The sequence below is a fragment of the Rhyacophila brunnea genome, unplaced genomic scaffold (assembly GCF_057557595.1).
Source record: "Rhyacophila brunnea isolate RB1 unplaced genomic scaffold, BYU_Rbru_1.0 scaffold_3, whole genome shotgun sequence".
Lineage (NCBI taxonomy): Eukaryota > Metazoa > Arthropoda > Insecta > Trichoptera > Rhyacophilidae > Rhyacophila > Rhyacophila brunnea.
The window spans coordinates 35984031-35999577 of NW_028232965.1; the positions used below are offsets into that span (position 1 = coordinate 35984031).

General features: G+C 34.6%; 1 protein-coding gene across 15 annotated transcripts in view; it reads right to left on the minus strand.

Annotated features, from left to right (window-relative positions):
- bsk (mitogen-activated protein kinase dJNK) overlaps window positions 1–15547 on the minus strand; it is a 215337-nt gene that overhangs the window by 21291 nt on the left and 178499 nt on the right. For 7 of the 15 annotated variants that reach the window (XM_085953248.1, XM_085953256.1, XM_085953258.1 and 4 more), the window contains one exon: window positions 6738–6818. The exons of 2 other annotated variants lie outside the window; for them this stretch is intronic. The gene's annotated coding sequence lies outside the window, so the exon portion shown is untranslated. The remainder of the gene's footprint in view (window positions 1–6737; window positions 6819–15547) is intronic. 6 more of the 15 variants (XM_085953247.1, XM_085953255.1, XM_085953252.1 and 3 more) reach the window with 1 other exon arrangement.

Sequence of the window (15547 nt, forward strand, 5' to 3'; positions counted from 1 at the left end):
ACCGCGTAATCAGCACAATGTCTTTTCATAATTTATAATCGTTGCTTTATTTATTTGTATAATAATATTAAATATCTCTATAAAATAGCGACCGGTTTAGATGGATAAAATAAATTAAATAGTTCATTTAATCATGTAATTAAATAGGTATATTATGACAATGATAAAAATATCGGACGTGTATTTTTGTCATGATAACGATGCGGGGATGGTCCCTACGAACCCTTAAGGTAGACCCGCCCCTGCGACAATCTATTGATACTGCACTATAGTCGTATAACCAGTGTGAGGGGACGTAATATTTTGTAACATTGATCGAGCGATTAATGTAACCACGTTTTAATATGTAATAAAGTTTGCTGGATTGCTGGTTCCACGTAACAACGAAGAACCATGGACCGAGAGGAGTAGGAGTTAGGTCGCCATTATACAGTAGTGAATCGACATCAACTGCTGATGATGGTGAAATGTGAACTAATGTGAATATTATAATCTTCACTCTGTCGAGGCCAGGGAATACAGAAATAAAGGGAAGTGCATTACCTTCTGGGTGTGGCAGTAACAATTAGTGAATTAGTAAATGAGTGTGGAGAAATATGGGATAAAATTAAGTCGTAAGTAAGCACTTGTAAAGTATGTTATTTTCAATAGTTACGTGTGTGTGCATTAAAGATTGTCACGTAACCGAAATGCGCATTCAATATTGGTATATAGTTGAGGATATTCCGGAGGCTTTGTATTTCAAGCATTTTATGGATTGACGAAATCAGACTTTAAAAATTTTGCGTTTATGGCGAAATGCTTTGCTATTCTATCTTATTAATCTGTTCTGTACAGGAGGCTCTTGTGCATGGTTTATAAGCGAAAACATGTTAGAGCCGTTTCACACGGGACACCTGTGTCCAGCCACCTGTGTGTCGAGATTCCGCATTTACATATAGGCTGGTTTCAGACGGGACACCGGTGTCGCGCTCGTATATACTAAGGAGGCCTTTGTATTCGAATAAAGGGGCCATTGTATTATGTTTATGAACGCCCCAGAGCTAATGAGTCAACGCGTGTCCGGTACACTTTTCCGTCGGCCGCTACATTCTCAAGCCGCCGACACACTTGTTTTTATTACCGCAGCCAGTTTTATGTTCTACTTTATAACGCGAAATAATGCGCTGATTCGTTAGTACTGGGACGTTCATTAACATAATACAAAGGCCGACTATATTATATCGAGTGCGACACCGGTGTCCCGTCTGAAACGGGCCAACAATGAACGCGACACTCGTGTGTCCTCGTCTGAACGCACCCATTCAGTTATGTGTAAATGCTGAATCTCGTCACGCTGGTGGCGCCCGTGGTCCCGTATGAAACGGGTCTTTATTGACAAATAGAATTCTATCAAACAGGCAAATACTGCCAATCCCAATTATTACTACCTACATCTCATATGGTTTCCGATGTTGTAATTATCATGGTGAAAAGGTCAGCACACAAAGAAGACATTGGAGAAAATTCTCAAAATCATTACAATTAGGTACCTACCAATAGTTGAAAATCGTTGCATACCTACATATTATATAATAGCATCATCAAGCTTGAAATAAATGCCTGACTAAATAACTAAGACAATTTTTCATTTTAATAATCCAATTGGTAGCAATACAATAGGTATAATAATACAACGATTCTTATTTTCGTTCTATGAATTATATTACATTATTTTTTCTCTGTCGATAAAATAGGGACACCAAACCGCGCCGCGGAATATTCCATATGTTCACTATATAACGAGCCGTTATATTAATAATTCGTTTTCCATGTAAGTAGGTATTAGTCTTAAATATCGTTTTATATATTTTAACATGTAGGAAAGTAAATTAATACGGTTTCCAAGTAGGTGGTATTCTTGATTAGTCCCGGTGTTAGGCACAACCGAAAAGGCTATCGACATAAAAATATCCTCTAGAATTTAATATAATTTATATTATCATTTTGTAAAATGGAATTATACCAAGTAAATACTGACACAATTGATATCTTTGGATTCGGATTAGATGGGAAAAAATATTTTGTGGAGCGCAGTAGAAAAATCCTGATCACCAAGGCAGTGACGTCCCGTGGGGGTAGGCAGATTGAGCGTCGATTGGGGGCGGCAGATACTCGAAGGGCGGCAAATCGAGGAGAATTATTTGGTATTATATAGAAATAGCTACCTATATTAGTTATATTATAACCAGAGCGTTGGAAATGTTTTTTTCCGGATGTTTTTTTTTATCCAGTACTTACTAGAGTACATATTTTAGTATGATGTCACCACGCTTCGCGAGAAATTTTTGTTTTATTTTTGACTGCTCGGTTTCGTATACAAATGCCAATAAAAATATTTTTACTACTCTTGGCACGTAGACACATTATGAATGATAAATGTAAAACACCAAAAACCCATAATAAATCAGTCATAATATAATAATATATGTCATTTACTCAGATTAAAGAGTTCCTTTCATAACAGTGATATTAAGGTATACGCGCAAAAGCCGTCGCGCCATAGGTGGCGCCGAAAAAGCGACGTAGGTAGGTATTGAAACAAAATAATATTACCGATATAGATTTCAACGTTGGTGACATTTGTCATAATCAATTAGTATTCGTGCATATAATAGTATTTACATTAAGTACCAGCTAATTGTAATAAAAATGTACACTAGTAGGTACCTACCTAGATTATATCGTATTTATCGTGCTGTGAATAACAATACCTTCTTTTAAGTCATTTTTTTGTAAACATATTTTGTGCTGATGATAGTGTGGATTTGGATTTTTTATTTCAATCATAAACGGTTAAGTGTTGAGACTATTAATTAATAGTGTATTTATGATTAAAAATAGGTTTATATTAAATAAATAATGAGGAAAATTATTGTGTTTACATATTGTAGGGTACATATTGTAATAGTGTAAAAATATTACGTCTGCGTAGGTATTACTAAATGGTACAGACCAAATGTGTCAGACATATCAACCAAATGGCATCTCAGACTCTGGTGATTTGGGTAAGTGTTTAACTAATATAATATTTATTCGCTTATTTATTTATTAATATCTAAATTTATTTTTTTATGATTCAGCTTAGTGGTAGGTATATATTTTGTTAGTAATGTATCCATCCATACCATGCCCACCACAAGGGGAGGCTGACAGGGCTCTAGCCTGGGTCCCGGGCTCGATAAGTGAAATAAACACTTCACCAATTCACCTGCGGCGCTATTTTCTTCAATAATATTAATATTTAAAATTATGTGGTTGTACAATACAATTTATAATTGTGTAGCGATACTCAAAAACTCCATAATTCAAATGGGTGTATTAAAATATACAAAAAAACAATAAACATACACATTAATTTTAACGCGTACACCGTTTGGAAAACATTACTGTAGAGCGTCACACTGCCTTTATCCTTAGCGATAGGTAGGGGGGCTGCCAAAGATCCTAGCCTGGGGGCCCGCATCAGGATGCGGGGGCCATGCTTCATACAACACATTTCTTAGATATTGGAGTAATGAAAGGATGATAAAAAAAATAGGGCGGCATTTTGACGCTGCCTAGGGGCGGCATTTTGTCTAGGGACGTCACTGCACCAAGGTGCCGGTGAATCGAAACCTCCATATAATAACCCCTGGTATAACATATAAACCGCTAAACTAAGATTAATAGTAACATTTCTGGAAAGACGACGTGTTCTAATCCTAAGTAGAGCTCGTTTTATTACGCTAAAATATTTTGAAGAACGTATGCATTTTATGTGTAAGGCATAAAGTCCACCAAAGCGGCGCTCGGTGCGCTCTCTACGAAGTAGGCCCCCTCCCACCCGCGCATTACCCTTCACCAATGTAATAAGGGGCTCAAGGAGCACACAATAATTATTATTATCAGCGTCTCTCATAACAAAGCAATAAAAATATTATTAAATTTCTCGGGGCTTGTAATTAATATTCACGATGACATCATTCTACCAGCGAAATATCGGACACGCAATAACTAAACAAAGAGTTCACTGTTATTAAATAATGCCTTCTCGCCCGTCTATCGACGACGCTTCCAGGAGCGTGATTTTGTTTGCCGTGTTCAATGAATGGACTACGTTGTATTTTCGTTAATTCGTGCCGCTGAGAAGCCACACAACGATGACTCATGGGGCGGGCGGGCACAATGCGTCGTCAAATTCAGTGTGCGCTGGCGTATTTGATTACGTTGTATTTTCGATGATTCACATAGAATATGCGCGAGCGCCCCGCAAGCCCGCTTTAGTGGACTTTATGCCTAAGACTTGATGCTCTTCTGACATTTTCACATTCGCAAGAGCAACACGGGCGATTTTAATACTGTCTACGAAAGTGGCCACGAATAATATACAAATTCGCTCATCTTAGTTCTTAGGTACGGGGAAATTGTAATGTGACCATAAGCATTGGTGTTAATTACATTTCATGATTTGTTCAAATTCATTAGATCAAAATTTCTCTTCAACCTTCGTCCCTTGGATCGTTCATGATGAACGGTGGCTGAATGGATGCCGTACCTGTTTAGCCATCCATGGCCACATTTGGCCGGTCATGACTCTGACGAACCTGATTATAAAAGATTGTGTATGACTGACTTACGGGCGGCCTCTAACTCTACACACGAACTAATGCAACCACGTACACGACCCTAGTTGTTGGCGACCACTAATGTTCATAATTTAACATGTTAACCCATTTTCCTACTAGGACTTTCAAGCGCGTGGCTGACCGCACCAGCGGTGTTTCAAGTGCGTTTTTATTGCACGACTGCATATTAAATGATGAACACCGTTGGCCGCAGCGACTCTGGTCGTGGTCATGGCAGCATTAGTACTTGCGTAGAGTAGCTCACATGATGTAGTTCAAGTCAGTCGTAAGTGAACGACGCATGTCGACTATAACAGAGCCTTCTGGACACCAATAACATAAGATTTTCACGCCACTGTGGATTGACCACGCCCGAGAACAATACTCTTGCAATGTCATATTTTTTTCTTTTTAATTATCAGGGACGTCCTGGGTACACAATAATTTATCGTAGCAGACTGGTTGAGCGAGAGAGTGTGAGTGAATGTGTGTGAGAGATATTTTTTTATGACAAACGACGGCTAGACTAAACAGCTTGCGAGATGAGATCGGTGATCACGGCAGTCCCGCATTCCTGCGACCACGCCGCGATGAAAAAATACACACATTCATTATAATTGCCGAAGATGATAATTAATATTGGGTAGACTTTCCCGCGCTCGGACACTTTCGTTTTCAACAGCTGACAATATTATGTCGACTGCCCGAGGGCAATTCAACGACAAAAATGCGGACGGAGATTTCGTGACTTGTAATTATTGCAAACATTTACTTTACTCCAATAACATGTAAGTAAAAAACGAAAATAATTTCAAAGATATCGAAGAAAATCTTCATAGATAGAGCCTAAATTATGAAAGTGAAAAACTTCATAGAATCATCCTTGTCAATTATAATTTTTTAAGTTAGTAATTCATACTGCACAATATGTGCTTATTTTTCAATGAGAAATAATAATCATTAGAATTTTTGAAGATCACAAATAATATGTGCCTAATACATATATAATATCGCACACTGAGATATATAGGGTCATAACCGCAAAAAAACCCAAAAATGACTTATGAATGCAGTTCGATAGAAAAAAATCTATTTTTAATGCTATATAACATTAACTGCTACTTGGAAGCAGTGGCCTCCTACACAATTGTGTCCATATGGTTATTTTATGTTTAACATTTTAATTTAGAGCTATATGGCATTATCTTACATGAGGCCCTTTTGCCTAAAAAATATTTCATCTCTGGTACAATATTTTTATTGTGCTAGCAGCTAGACCGTCGTATTTGTAGATAATTTGCATTCTGATCGAGTAAGTACACACGCACATATTTTTTTTATTGTCCGACATTTTAATTAATAATAATAAAATTTTATATGAAAAACGTGCATTTTATTATTTTCCTGTTAAAACTATGAAGTCGCATCTGCAACTTTGTTGGAAGTTTATGCGTTAATTTTCAAAATATATGGCCGCAACTGCAAAAATGAACAATATAATTGAAAAATATATATTTACATTATATTTATATATTTAACTACAATAGGATAAAGTACACAACATTATTCTAACGTTAACTAACACATTTTCAGCAGTCTACTGCAATTAATTAGATTGTAGTTAATTTTTTAACATTCAAACTCAAATTACTCAAGATCGTGTTATTTGCAGTTATGACCCTCCCTATAGATCTCAGTGTGCGATATTATTTGTAGAAATTCTTTTGACAAATGATTTTCTTGTTGGTATCAAAGAAATGTGCAACACTTTTTAATTTATGTCGTGTCCATATAGGTACACAGAATTGAAAAAAAAATCAAATATGAATAAAAAAACTGACATAATACATAATATTATATTATGTTGTTTTTGTAACCCACTCTCATTGTCTCTTTCGATAGTATACTGGTTGATATTTCACCTGTAGTAATGACAATATGTCCATACAACTATTATTATGGAGAGATAGCTGTGTTAGTGTATTCATAATTACAAATAGTTCACCGAGTTGGTGGTTAATAGTAATCCAACAGCATTTTGTGGTCAAAGTTAGAGTTTAAAAATGAGAGAAAAACGATGTTCAGACTTACGAACCATAAAGTTGCAAACATCATTTTGTATCTACTTTCCGATGAGATCCCGTCTGGCGTACAGATCTCAGCTGCGAACACCTGTAAATAAAAAAGCTCAATTAGCTGTGTAAAATCTAAATGCGTTGACGCCGCTGCTATCGTGGGAAAATTATTAAATAATTTTCTTCTTCCAAATATTACCTTTTTTAATTGGATCTACAATCCTACGTGTTGGTTTTACGAGAAATGGATGTTAGACACTTGCTCAACCTACTAGGTCCATACACACATTGAAAAACAACATGTGAATTTTTGCCAGACCCAGGATTCGAACTCGGGATCAACGATATTATAAACCTGACGCCATCGTGAGCGTTACGTAAAAATCATGTACCTAAGAACCCCTCAGTATCTATAAATAAATTGTTGAGAGCCTTTTTAGCTCTTCCTTCAATAGTATTTTTCGATCTAATGGCTTTTCCGCCCATTTTTTTTCAATCCCGAGGGCATTTATTTTTTTGTTATTTCGGTGTGATTTATTTCTAATCATTTTTTTTGTATACTATAAAATATATAATTTATTAACAACTTGTCCGGCTGCGCCACAATGCTTGGCATACTCTTGCGATGTGGTAACGCCACTGCGCCCTTAGTGCACAAGTATTATTTTAGAGCGCGATGCCCTGAAATAATGTATGTTCTAAGCATCATATTTACAATATTTTCCAATCAGAATCAAATTCAGGATTGGCAATTACGAGAAGCTAATAAAAGTGTCCTCATCAGAATCAAATGTATGTAATAGTTTTTTCTCCGCCTAGTAGTCTTCATATTCCGTTTCAATTGAAGTACCTACGAATTTTAAAATAAAGTAAACGACAAAATGTGGATTTTTGAAAGCTAATGGGAAGCGCAGAAAGAAGTACCTATATGAATTCATTGTGATCACCAGCGCTTTTAGGTATGGAATTTATTAAAAAATCTAACATCCTGAGACACCTCTGGGGCTCGCAGCGGACACACTGAATACCACTGATCCCAGTGTGAAGTCACGTACAGTTTGTCCCAGCTATGAGCAATATACACTAAATTGACCAAATGTTGTATGTAGGCACTTGGAGCCAAAAGATGTTACACATTAAATCTGTGTGAAAGTTAATTAATAATTTACAGAAACTTCCAGATTGTCCATGATTGTAAAATGTCATTAGATGATGCCGAGTATTAAATGCACATTAATGACAACATTTGAATACACTCACTCATCTATACCGTTGGAAATAAATAATTGTCTAAGACACTGTGAGAGCGAGTAGACATCTGGTATATAAAAATGGATTTACTTTTGCCGCCATAAAAAACCAATTCGAAAATTCTTAAAAGCGAAGATAAAAAGAACTTTTTATATTCAGCGTTTTTAAATTTTCTGTTGAATCATATAAACTTGACTTGCTAGCTTAAACGATCAAAAAAATTTGTACTTAATAGAAATAATACTGAAATGTAATTTTGATTTCCATAGTAACGCACGTACCTATATATTAATAATTTAGTTGCTGGGACCACCCCCTAACAACCAATAATAGTGGATTGGATTACGGATTTCTTCCGAAATAATTTTTCATACAAAACAGAATTAACTGAAAATGAATTCAATTCTACTTAAAAATGACTGAAAGTATTAAAAAGGGCATTGGCATCGTGTTCTGATATATTCTAAATGTTTCAAATGTCTAGCTAGTCGGGAAGTTAGTTAAAAATCGATTGCAAGATTTGTACTGGATAAACAACCACCGGACAAATAAGAATTCGACATAATAAAAACGTTGTAAAATGGTTTTCAACTATAATACGATGGATTGACATGCAGTAAAATTAGAATGTCACGTTGTCAAAATTGGGTCACCCAGAATTATGCGGTATTGTAAGAATGTTTGCAATGATATAATTTTAAATTTTAATCGAAATAGGTGTATATTATACGCCATCTTGCCCTTAAATTTTTAATTGCTCGGTGATAGAATTCTGTCTGTTTTGAGCTGAAGACTAAATCAAGCTTCCTCCGGACACCATATTCACCATAGAGGTATCATTTTTCATCACGATAACGGCAGACCACAAAAGACCCTCCAAAAACAAGGCAGTTTAAATGGGAAGTTATGACATGACAACACAGAAACCCGCCAAAAGTCTGTTTAGTTAAATTTTATTTAGGTAGGTACTTATAGACTGTGGGTTTTAAAAAATCCACTGAAGTGTTATCGGACGATCTACCTATACAGACACAACAAATCTAACAATATACTAATATCATGTAAAGATAAAAAAAAATGTAATTCTAATATTATTTTAATTGGCTTTCAGCCAGAAAGCCGTTATTCAATCGTAACGACAGTAATTGCATTGAACTTGGCAAGCAAGGTTTTCAGCGAGTATTGAAAAACAATTAAGAGTCGAGATTTATATAGGCTCAGATTGTAAAGTATCCAAATTACCCAACATTTATTTAGCAATATGTGAAACACAATTAAACTTAAAAATAATTTGTCAATTAAAAGATTTCCATTTTAGTGTATTAGCTGAAAACGGGAAGTACAGTTGACAATTAAAATATGTATTTGTACATAGCGCTTGTGACATCTCGACTTTTTCGATCCTCGAGAATTCTCGAATTCAAGAAGATTCTTGATACTCAAAAATTCGAGATTGATTTATTGATTTCTCGAGATTTATTTCTTCAAGATATTCCGCGAGCAAATTGTTGTCGATAAAGATTTTTTTAGCCCTTCCTTCTTTTAAGATGTTTTTAATCTCAAATTAAGTATATATTTCACTCGGGCAGGAGTTTCGGAGCTCACTCTTTTCACATGTAACATATTCTCAAGATTCTCATTGATAATTTATCGATAAATTAGAATCTCGAAATTCTTATAAAAAAGTTCTCGAGAATTCTCGAGACGGATTTGTACATATATTATTGTATCTGTCAGGCCAGATTCAAAACATAAACCCGACATTCGTAAAATAATATCCGTAATTACATTCACACGAAGGACATGAAAACTCTTAAATTGCGTTTTCCCTAAAGTGTTGGTTTTGGAGATATGAAAATGAACAAGGGACGTGAGTTTATAATTACGTAATTTAAAAAAATTAATGGTACTATAAAAAGGATTTTCTGAATGCAGTTGTGCTGTCAGACGTTTAACTTAACTAAAGGACGCCACTCGGTGATTTCAGTAAAACTCGATTAACGTTTGCCAGGAAATGCGAACAGTAACCGGACATTCAATTAACTTACTAAATATACTCCGGTGAGTGTATTTATTATCCAAGATTTTAATGCAATTCTGAGCAGATATAATATAAAGAATTTGTTTTAAATAAATCTACTTAAAAACTAAAAAATGTATTTCAATTGCATTTATCATAATAACATAAAAAGATACGTTAAACGGTTAAAATCATAATAACGTTTTTCAGTTAAGTTTTTCTGTCACGTTGAATTTTCGCCTACTTCCCGTACACCCAGTGACTTGAAATTTGGTACATAGGTACTAACGGTCCGGTACTCCAAACATACGGTCTATGTCTATACAATTATGTGACAACGTAACACAATGACTACCGGCGATCTACTTCAAGATATATATAATGGAAATTAAACGTTGCATTAGTGCACATATCGCATATCGTGGAATGGCCAAGGGATCGAAGTCATACTAGTATAATATTATAAAGTACGTAGGTAAGTGGCATTGCAAAAAAAAAATGAATAAAACTAATGAGGTAATGAGTAAGCAGACATAAAACCAAAATTTATTTGGCTTTTCGGAATATGAGCCAAATGTGATCAAATAATACACAATACATATCGGCCTGGTATTTGATATAATACAATCAGGTTATTTGTATTCAGAGCGTGGAAACCTCATAGAGCAGCACTGCCCCCCCCCCCCCCAACCGATTCTTTGCGGTGTATAATTTACAGGGCAGAGCTTTCGTAAAAGCCGCAGGAAAAGCGCCCGAAGGCCCGATATTTCATAGTACGGCGAGCATTCGCCAAGCTACGGTGAGCACTTAATGCAAGGCGGGAGAAAATATAACACAAAATTTGTCCAAATATAATACTAATTTGATTCAAAAACATTTATAATATTCCAAAATAACAACCAATGAAAATTCTACGTGATTTTTAAAATCACTTAAAATATATCTACGCTTATTTTTATATTCGTAATAAGTGCCTACTACAATACATTTATGATGTCCGACAAATTTCAATATAATTTAATACATATTCACTGGCATATGCATAGTTGAAAAAAAAGTAATACACTTATAACAGGTACCATGTACTTATGTAAGGTACTTATGTTAATACCACTTTGTCTGAAGTGAAAATATGTAGGTATACTAAGCATTGAATCAGTGCGCATGGATTGCTTATAGATAAGTAATAAGGGTCATAGAATAAAAATTAATATTTCAAGAATATACAATTCTGATTCTTATCGACTGCCATAATATGGTCACTATTTTCGAAAATAATATGCTATTACATATAACAAATAACATAAACACCTGGATAGAGATAAAACTTAAATAAAAAAAGATATTGAATAAAGTATGACCATTGGTATATAAAGTATAATATTATAATATATACATATCTGGAAACTATTTAAAAAAAATATTTTGTTGAAAGCATCAGTTCATCAAGAATAAAATTAGTTTTAGATATATTTCTATTATTGTACAAATTGATCTATAATAAAATTACGTTACTAATTTGTGATCAGTTTTAGTTTGTACGATAAATTAAAATGCAAAAAGAGTTTCGTAGGTAGAGTACACTATCATTGGGAAAAGTTTTTAGACGCATATTGAAGCAATGGCAGCTGCGGCTAGCTGCCCGACTAGACGGTCTCACTTAAATGACTTCGGTTGGGAGCAAACCGCAGAGTTCAGCACAGCAATGCGGTTGTGAGTCTTTGCCAACGGCTAATCACCTTTGAGAGGACGACCCTCACATCTACAACACACGGCAAAGAGTTAACTAAAACTGAACCCAAAATCAATGTCAATGAATTAACTGACTATCACATCGTGTACGGTGTGACTGGCATTAACGATTTATTTGATGTATTAAAGTTTAAAAAATATCGTAGGTACCTATAGTAGCTATATGTAGATATATAAGTCATCGTGTAAGTGTTGTCACGTGGCATTATAACAAAATGAATAATGTGTAAGTATAAGCCAAGCCAACGTTAAAATGTGTCGCAGTGATAAGATATTTTACAAAATGGAATGCTGGTTGGTAAATAATGGGAAAGACATAAATGAAATTAGTGTATGATGGACTGTTGGGCATATTTTTGTGGCATTACAACAGATTTTCCTCACTGTCACGAAGAGCAATCAAATTATATCGCTGTAGCAAATTTAATAATAAAAAAATGTCTACGAAAGAGAAATACGAATGAAACTCGACAGTTGTTTTGCCATATTATTTATTCGGTTTGTACTGGCACGTATACGTAGGTAGGTATCTAAATATTTTATTTTAACGACGCTACATTCACATGAAATTGCCCGAATTCTTTGTTTTACTTGTCCTTCTAGCAGAGCTGTTGGAGTCACCGATTTTTTTTAAAGGTCCGGTTTCAGTGGAAGAATATGTTAAAACATTATTTCTGAATGTATAATATAAATTATGTATTTAATATATATATATTTTAATAACCTGTCTCCAGCTGATCAGTGAACGATGCTCATGAAAAAATCAATTAAGCAACAATGGAATCACCAATTTCCTGACCTTTTAAGGGCTTCAGATTCTGGATCCTGTTCTAAAATAATTAAGGAGTATTAAGGGTACCCGTAATATGCAATCAAATAGGATGATGGAAATGAGAGAAATGGGGCAAGGATACAACCCTGTCTGACTGCGACACCAACACCGGCACTAGCACCTGTACCGATCCAGATTTCCCCCTGATTAGCGACGGGAAAACATCGAATGTAGACAGCTTCAAATACCTGGGGCACACACGGTTATATATGATGAAGAGAAAAAGGGTTCACGTGTTCGTTTCCATTCCCAGCTCACTATATATGCTACGATAGAAGAGAAATTGTGACAAAACAGTCCCGCCAAAAAAATGCGTGCGAGTATCGTGCGGCTTTTGAGCGTAAGCTCGATGTACATAGAAAAAAGTGATTTGAAAAATTGCCCTGTCATCTTAATGAGATTTATTGCTGGACGGCAGAGAAAAAAATACATTTTTCTGTCTGGTCGCAAATAGCATTAGTGTGCATTTTCATTTGAAGTGTTGCGGTATTATACTAAAGACTGAATGAGTGTTGAGAAAAAAAAACTTTTTAATTTAATAAAATTATTCTATATTAAACCAGCGCATATATTCTAAACACAAGACCGACCGCTATCGATGGCTATCGTGGGTAGTTTATCATATTTTTGTATTGAGGTATTAATAATTGTTAGAATAAGTTAGTCGTCCAAACAGTTAAAACTGTCTATCTCTCTCTAAAAGTTAGCACAGCCAGGAGAGGTGCAGTTAAAACAAAGCACTGATTGTAACAATTACAACTAAGTTATTGTAAAAAATATAATACCGCAATACAAAAATATGAAAAACTACACTCGATAGCCGCCGATAGCAGTCTTGTGTATATAATAGTTGCGCAGGTACGTAACGTAACAACAATCTAGTTTGATCAATTAAAAGGGGTGTAAGAGTCATTATATGAAAAATTAAAGGCTTAGATTAATAAAAGCTCAATAAACATAAAAATTAAATTTCACAAAATGTAGTACTATATAAACGAATCTGATTTGAAGGGACCATTTTCTCATGTTGGATATATTGATAAGTACTGATCTATCTATTTTTTATGTAGTACTGTTTTATATGTCTTTGTTTCTAAATGTCATGTTGTGAACGTCTTAAACTTATAATTTGTAATGTCCACAATATGTAAAAAAAAAAAAAAAAAAATGAATTGAATTGAAAAAAATATTCTTAGTTCAATGTATTCACATTGAACAAAGCATTACAATTAATGAGAGCAATATAAAAAGATTTCAGTGTTTGGATCAAAGCTTCTGTAGCCATTACAGACCATACAGATACAACAAGATAGCGTCTTTAAAATTAACTGTGCTTTTTTAAGATTGTGAAGATATTTCTCTTGCTGGCTATCAAAAATACAGTAAGTAGTTATAGGGCATCATATACTCATACAGCATATTTTCTATGACAATTTTCCAGATATTGATTCACCCTTTCAACTGTGAAATTTCTGGTGCACCAGAAGAGGCGGAAGTATTGATAAAGGCACTTCTAAAAATCACTGCAACAATGAAGTACGCATTGCATTTCAGAAAAAATCAGATCTGACATGTGTGGATGCCAAGGGCTGCAAAGGGTTTCAAAAATGTATACGAGGAAGCTATAAAAATGCTGCTGTCGTTTACAACATGTTTTACAAATAAGGATTTCGAAATTCTTTAGTTCCATAGTGAGATTTTTATTAATTTTGTCTAGTACCTACTCCATTTTTTTCTTTCGTGCAGTTTATTTATATTACATACCACGTACTTTTCATACTTATGATTGTATTCTCCATACAACTGGATTAATGAAGTATTTTGAATATAGATATTGTAGTGTCCCGAATCCCATAGAATTTAAAAAAACCCACTTTCAATTCGAGGGGGTAATATAGTTGTGAACAAATATATTTTGGAGTGATACGCAAAAAAAGTTCCGCGACTCCTGATTTAAACAGTCATCTTCAGCATCAATCAATACCGGCAAGTTTTTCAGTCGATAGTAGTAAAGATCTACCATCGTAAGTTGGCAACCGGTCGAATTTGAAACTAAAATTGTCTATCGAGGATAAATTTGTTACAGATGCCATTTAATTTTAGAACATGTTTCTCGAATTATGGATTGCATAATATTTGTACAGAAATCTACTACCAATAAAAAAATATAAATTACCATTTTTTTGTTAGTTATGGTAAAATTCTAAATGTCATACTAGCGTCTTCGCTGAAATGCCAATTTATGATGGTAGATCTATAGTATCTACTAACAAACGATGCAGAAGAGTGGTTTGAATCTTTGCTTACTTGACTGCATCAAAAGTTTTTCGAAAAGTCAATAGATGGCTGAAAATATTAAATTAATTATGGCCCGGAAAAAAACCGGAAATTTCCGGCTCCGGTATTAAAAGAAATAAACATCAATCACGGAAATTTCCGGGTCCGGTATGATAAGGGTAAGTACACCAGCATGAGTTGTTCCGTGACGAAGATAGAAGTATTTACTGATAGGGAGGGTGCTTAACGCGAAATATATGACAAAACCAATAAAGTTCAAATTGCTCTCAAAGTTTCAAAGTCACGTGCCCTTTTGGTTCAGCAAACTCAATATTATGTAGGTATATTATATACGTACATAAAAAGATAAACAAACGAGGAAGTGGGTATTCTTTAATAAGCAGTATTCATTTGTACGTGCCAACGGCAGAGTATTGGCAGAGCGTCCGTCTCACAACCGTTGTATTCGCATTCGCAAGTTGTTTTTTCGATGGGTGTTAGATCAATGTAATAGTTAACAACCATTATTCGTAAAAGTCTGTTAACATATAACTGCTAAGGTAGGTGCTAAACAGCGAAACTTATAATGGTAACACGAGATGGATTTATAGATCGATATAGGTAGGTAATTATTATCTTAGCAAAACAGTAATAATTAAATTATTCATTATTAAAATATCAACATACCTATACA